Here is a 7,608-nt window from a genome sequence, read left to right on the forward strand (position 1 = left end):
CATTTGGGAGGACAACTCGTTCCCTTTTGGGAATTGGGTTTGAATTGAAGAGTCGCCACCTAATGATTAAGTGCATTAGGACACTAAGAAGAACTTTGATTTAGAAAACCAGAGATTGGGTAAGGGCTCGAAATTATCCCGAGGGAAAGGTGTTAGGCACCCCTCGAGATCCACTAGTGTGGTTCCCGGCCATACTATAATTGTGACTTTAACTGCAAATAACAAGTAGACAAGTAAGAATTACAAATATGAGGGGGGTTTCACATAATTGTTGTAAGTAATTAAAATTAAAAGAAGTTGAAGAAGCTGGAATTTGAGAAGAAGCGGTTTTTGAAATCCTGAATAAAATAAACAAGTAAAGGGAGGGGGGGATCCTAGGTTTATAAATAATATGGATCACCCCATGCAACACCCGGTAACCATTTATACGCGTGGTGTTATCGCATGGTCATCATATCCATATCTACCATTTCCCACCCTGTTAAGGTATTAAAGCACGGAATAGTTTCTTTACTTATTGCATGCTACTACCCGTCCCAATCCTATCAGTCCCGGAGGTACTTAGACTACTAATCCTACAGGGAAGGGGTATGAGGCTTTATAGTTTCAAAGGACAAAATGCTAAGGCGACAATCAAAACACATATATAGCAAATATAGGGAGAAACACATAGCAGATAGAAAGGCTCAGACAAACCTCCTTAAAAACCAGAGAGAAGCAGATAGTTTAGCATGTCTTACACGTACTGATTAGGGCCTGTTTAAATTCAAAAGTTGTGGTAGACTGATCTATTGCATATTTCAGATAAGAAGCCCGAATCAGGCCTGCCTGCTGGTTGTAATTAATAAATTCTGATTCGATTTATAGGTTTACCTTATAGCTTGCCTAAGTGTTAAATGAATCCTATAGGCATGATATCTATTAGCTTCAAAAAAGAAGTATACTGATTTTAAAAGAAAGAAATTGTCAATTACAGGAACATAAATTTCTACAGACGTTATTGCTACCACTGATTTTAGACTTATAAGCGAACGAACGATTCAACTTTGGTTGATAGCTCCTATAGGCATGCTCTCTAGGCGTTACTGATTTTAAACATTTTTTACGGGCGTGGCAAGAGTGCAGAAATCCTATGGGCATGGTATCTGAATACTGTTAGTTTTAATCCTATAAACAGGTTTGCCTAGTGACCAGTGCATATGTATAGTCTGGATTTTTGGTTAACTTATAGGCATGGTATCTATATGTGATGATGCAGAAAACTATAGACATGGTATCTACGTGTGATAATGCAGAATTCCTTATAAACATGGTATCTACATGTGATAATGCAGAATTCCTTATAGACATGGTATCTACATGTGATAATGCAGAATTCCTTATAGACATGGTATCTATATGGAGATGCATAATCCCTATAGACATGGTATCTACATGTGATATACAAACGTGCAAAACTGTAGACAAGATACATGAGTACAGAAGTGTAGTAATTCCCTATGAGCATGATATCTACCCCTTTTTCATGCATGGTTACCCTCCCCTTTTCACTAATCACCCAGAGGTTTATTACAAAATTATTACAGTCCAAAAAAATAAAATAAAGAAAACTACATTAGAAAAAAAAATAAAAATTACAACCAAGGAGAGCCTGATTCAGACTTCCTGTCTGAAGCATGAAGTAAATCAACTCCAAAGATCAAGATCCAAAGCCTTTCTCTCACTTGGGATGTGTTAGAGTTCCCTAAGAGCCTCAAATGGACTCCGGGCAGTGCTCACACCCAAATACATTGCAGGATTGAGTCATAGTGCAGTGTGAAAGGGCCAGTGTGATGACCCAAAGGGTCATCACCTATTTTTAATTGAATTCTATGACTCTGAGGCCTTGAAAACCTTATTTAGAGTCACCTCGATTTGCGTGCGCAGTCTGGACGCGTAGCCGGAAAGCTTAAATATGAAATTCTGTGAAAAATGCTAAGTTTTGGATGTTAAAATGAACAAATTTGACCTTGGTCAATATTTTGGTAAACGGACCCGGACCCATGATTTGACAGTCCCGGAGGGTCCGTAGGAAAATATGGGACTTGGGCGTATGCCCGAAATCAAATTCCCAGGTCCCAAGCCCGAGAAATAAATTTTTTAGTAAAATTGTTTTCTGAAATTGTTTAAGGAAATTTGTAATGAAATTTGATTAGAACATGATGGTATCGGGCCCATATTTTGGTTCCGACGCCCGGTACAGGTCTTATATATGATTTTAGACGCTTCTGTGGAATTTGGTGAAAAAGGGATGTCATTTGACGTGACTCGGACCTAAATTGCTAAAATTGATGTTTTAAGAAGTTTGGAATAATTCTTTGATTTTGAGGTTTTATTCGATGTTCATGATGTTATTTTGGCGATTTGATCGCACGAATAAGTTCATATGATATTTTTGAGTTAGTATGTATGTTTGGTTTGGAGCCCCGAGGGCTCGGGTGAGTTTCGGATAGGCGTCGGAGTGTTATTGGACTTAGAAAATCTGGTGTTTTTGCTGGTTGCTGGTGTCCAGGTTTTTGTTCTATGCGATCGCATAGGAATGTCCGCGATCGCATATAGTTAATTTGGTAGTCATGAATTTGTTCTATGCGATCGCATTGATTCTTCCGCAATCGCATAGAGTTAATTTTGGTAGTCATGAATTTGTTCTATGCGATCGCATTGATTCTTCCACGATCACGTAGAGTTAATTTTGGTAGTCATGAATTTGTTCTATGCGATCGCATTGATTCTTCCGCGATCGCATAGAGTTAATTTGGGTAGGCATCAATTTGTCCTATGCGATCGCATTTGTTCTTCCGCGATCGCATAGAGAAAATTCCGGGAGGTTACAATCTCTTCTATGCGATCGCATCCTTTCCTCCGCGATCGCATAGACCAAAATCCGCCCAGTTATTTTTAAAAGTCCAGAACAGTAGCTATACGGGTTTTTCATAAAATTTCATAACTTCTTCTTCTCCACACCTCTTGGGGCGATTTTTGAAGAGCTTCTTCACCATAATCTCTTAGGTAAGTAATCTTTAACTTGTTTTCTTCCATTTCTATCAACACCCACTAGATTTCTAGGCCTAAAACATGAGATTAGGGTGGAAAATTGGGGATTTGGGTAGAGTTAGGGCTTTTTGATTATTTGGGAATTTGACCTCGTTTTGGGGTCGGATTTCAAAACAAGTTATATATTTGGGCTCGTGGGCGAATGGGGGATTTGATTTTGGTCCGAACCTCGTGTTTTGACCAAGCGGGCCCGGGGTCGATTTTTGAGTTTTTGAAAAAAACGATGGAAAAGCTATAATTAGGCATTGGGTTCGTATTGTTTAGCAATTATTGATGTATTGAAGTCATTATTGTATAGATACAATTGAATTGGAGCCGGATTCGAAAGGAAAGGCGGTTATTGAGGATTGAATTGGCCGTGGAAGTTTGAGGTAAGTGTTTGGTCTAACCTTAGCTTGAGGGATTAGGAGTTGCGTCCTATTTGCTATTTGTTTCTTGTTGAGTACGATGTATAGGCATGATGACGAGTATCTATACGTCGGTGTCGAGCATGACCGTGAGTCTTATATTGTGATTTCCATGATTTTGTGGTATTATTCATGCCTTGGTGAAAATTTCTATTTGTTTTGTAAAGTTGTGAAACGAATTGTGACCTATGAATGTTGAGGAGCGTTGGCTCCAGTTGTATAACGAATGGTGAAAGCATAAGTGATAATTGAACCTCTAGAGCAGTGGCCCGAGTGATGAAGTGAATTGTGAAGTAAAAGTGAGAAAGAGAAGAGATTCTGATTTCAAACGGGTAAAAATAATTAAGGAAAGAGATTAATCAAACACTTTTTTTCAAAGCAGTACAAGAGGGGTAAATACATAGAGGTTTATTTAAGGACAAGGTCTTGACAGTACACGGTTTGTGCAAATAAGGCAAGGGAATCAATTAACAGCTAGTAAATCAAAAATTGAAGATTTTGTATGAATGAACCAGGTCAGAAAGATAGGAAAGATTTTAACTTAAGGAAAAACAGTAACAATCAATTAGACTCATTAAAAGGAATTATGAATCAATCACAAGTTAGAAAACCCTTTTGAAGAAAGATTCGTCATATATAAAAGCATACGGACACGTTAAACATGAAGAAATTTGTCATGTTATTCCATAGAAGAGTCTGGTGTAGGGGAATCAGAATTGTGTGCAAACAAAAGAAATTCACACTTAGTTCATAGACTCAGGGATTAGTCTGAAAGAGTCAAGGGTTCTCAAACAGAACCCTAATCCAATCATATGACCAAACTCGGAGGAACCCCAAATTCTAGGGTTTCTACCTCGAGTCAAATACAGAGATGAGGAGGCAGCAGGCTCAGAGATTTCTTTCGGAAACTCATGAGAAAGCAAGAGAATACAGTTGAAAGTTCAAAGCAAACAGAGTGCAGAAACTAATTCGAAACACAATGAGAGTAGAAGAAACAATAGAGAAAAACATGCTTAAACGTTTCCTAAAACTAGGTAAAGTAGAAGTGAAACAGTAAACCCTTAAGAATGTGGTAAAAGGATACAGTAGGCGAAGCATATCAAGTCATAGTGGAAGGAAAATAGCAGAACATAGTGGGAAAGCATGTGAAAACATAGCATAGAAACACAGTAGAAGAAAGAACGGAATATAGAAAACACAGTAGAAGAACATGCGTGATAAAAGGAAAAACCTAAGAACACAGTAGAAGAGCATGCGTGGTAGAAAAGAAAACATGAACATAGCGGAGACAAATACACACAAAGAAAAAGGGAAAGAAAAGTCAGAGAAACATTTGAACATTTTCAGGAAACCCTAAATCAGAAAGAAGTAATTTTTGAAAGTAATTTTTGAAAGAGAAGTTGAGGAAATCGTTCAAAAACTCAAGTAGAGCACAGATATATAACAGATTTAAGAAAAAATCGGAGAAAACCTCGACTAGTTAGGGTTTCAGAAGAACCCTAGAATGAGAAAGGCTTGGAAAAGGTCCGATCTTGGTCGGAAAGTCAGAACCAGGCTCAAAACACCATTGTACGCCGGAGCAACGCCGGAGATGGACATAGAACCTTGAGTTTGCAAAGATCTGAACAAAAACCTTTGAGGTCAGACCTCGAACCTTCGAGTACCAACTGTTTAAGAGCAGAGGGAGATGAGTTTAAACCATCCATGGCCTGAGAGGCCATGGATTCCGGTGAGCTTGAGGTAGAAGACGATTAGGGTTTTGAGAACATTTGAGAGAGTTTGAGAGACGAGGGGTTTCAAGGCGGCGTCTCTGGAGGGAAATGAATTTGGGTTGGGGTTTGGGTGAATTAAAATGGTAAGGGGGAATCGTGGTCGTTGATCAAAATGATCAACGGCCTGAATCAAAAGAAAAACCGAGCGGGTTTTATTAACGGGTTAGGGGTCGGGTTATATATTAGGATTGGGCTGGTCCGTTTGAAATTGGAATTGGGTTATTGCGGTGGTTGATTTTGGCTGTAATTGAAATACAAATAAGGCTATCAGTTAAATAGCCACTTTTCCCTTTTTAATTTATAAAAAATAGTAAAATGATTTTTGAAACAAATTGAAGGCACTAAATTAGTTAATAATATATAATAATTAAATTGAAAATACTGGAATAAATTTTATAATTATAAACGCTATTTAAATCTTAAAATAGGCTAGAATTGCAATTTAGTGCAAATTTAGCTTAAAAATACCAAATCGACTTATAAAAATGTGTAAAAATTACCTTACCTATATTGGCATAAATATAAGAATAAAATAGATTAATCACCAAAAAGATAATTTGAAGAACACTTATTGGCTTTTGTATTGCTAAAATAGGGCAAGCAATCGGTTTAAAAATCTTTTTTTGAAAATTAGAAATAATAATAAAATACTTGGACATGCTTATATATGCATATACATACTATTTTGAAGGTATTTGCATATAAAAAATATACAGGGAAAAATTGGGTATCAACAACTACACTGAAAACCCTGCAACTATTTCACCACTATCCCAAATCCAGATTCCCACTGCTGCTGATATCACCCCACAACCTTTTCACACTTTACCCGCCAAAACCACCTCGTATCCCGCTCCTTTGGCCACTCATGCTCTTGTAGCTCCTCCTCCAGCTACTTTTCCTCGATCCTCTAACGAGGCTGTGTTCAAAGTCCCCAATGCCCAACACTATGCTCCAGAACCAACTTTCAAAGTCTCGAATCCATACTCTCACGCTCCTCATTTTGAGTCTCCTGGTGAAACTGAAAAGCCTGCTAAGACAGTGGGGCAAGATGAGATATCCAAGAAGGTGAAAATCTTAGAGCAGTCTTTAAGAAACATGCAAGGGATAGGGAGCCAGATGAGTGTGTCTTACAAAGACTTGTGTTTGTTTCCTGACGTCCAACTGCCTGCTGGGTTTAAGATGCCAAAGTTTGATTTGTATGACGGGCACGGAGATCCCATGGCCCATTTGAGAGGTTACTGCAGTAAGATGAGAGGCATCGGCGGGAAAGACAAATTATTGATGGCAAATTTTAGTCAAAGTCTGAGTGGGGCAGCTCTGGAGTGGTACACCCGCCAAGATGCTAGCAGGTGGTACACGTGGGACGATATGGCTCAGGCCTTTGCCAGGAACTTTCAGTATAATATAGAAATCATCCCGGATCGCAGGTCCCTCGCCAAAATGGAAAAGAAGCCTAATGAAAGCTTTAGGGAATACGGGCTCAGATGGAGAGAGCAAGTTGCCAGAGTCAATCCTCCGATGGAAGAAAAAGAGATGGTCGACTACTTTCTTCAAGATCAAGAACCAACTTACTTTGGGCATTTGATCACGGCTGTGGGTAGGCCTTTTAATGATGTGGTAAAAATGGGAGAAATGGTAGAAGATGGATGAAGTCGAGCAAGATCATGAGCTATTCTGCTTTAAAAGCAACAACACAAGCAATTCGGAACGACACAGGAAGCTTGCTGGGTCAGAAGGAACAGGGTGATGTTGCCATGGTTGTTTCAGAGTCACAGAGTGGTCCAAAGGGTCCACCTCACCAATATACCCAGCCTCAACTCCAACCCCAAACCTATCCCCGAGCTCCACATAATCCACCTCAGTATTATCCTCCGAACAATGTCTGGTCATATGTCCAACCACCAGGTCACTCCCTATGGCGAGCGCCAACACCGCATAATGCATTCTTTCCTTCACCACATTTTCGAGCACCCAACAACCCTAGAAAACAGGGGCAGGGAAGGGAACAAAGGCAAAGAAATAGTTTCACGCCAATTGGGGAGTCCTACACAAGCTTATTTGAAAAGTTAAAGCATTCTGGCCTGATTGAGCCGCTCCTCGGCTACATTCCAGACCCATATGCAAAAGGCTTTGATCCTACTGTACGATGCATGTACCACTCTAATGTCCAAGGGCATAGCATTGAAGATTGTCGTTCTTTGAAAAGGGAAATAGAAAGAATGATTCAAGAAGGGGTAATTGCGATCAATGACAGTGACAGGGAGCATGCGAATCCTCTTGGGAACTTGCTGACTAAATTTAATGATAATGAAGTTGTTAATGGTTTTAGCAAT

This window comes from Nicotiana attenuata, chromosome 7 (genome assembly GCF_001879085.1).
Source record: "Nicotiana attenuata strain UT chromosome 7, NIATTr2, whole genome shotgun sequence".
In the NCBI taxonomy this organism is placed as follows: Eukaryota; Viridiplantae; Streptophyta; class Magnoliopsida; order Solanales; family Solanaceae; genus Nicotiana; species Nicotiana attenuata.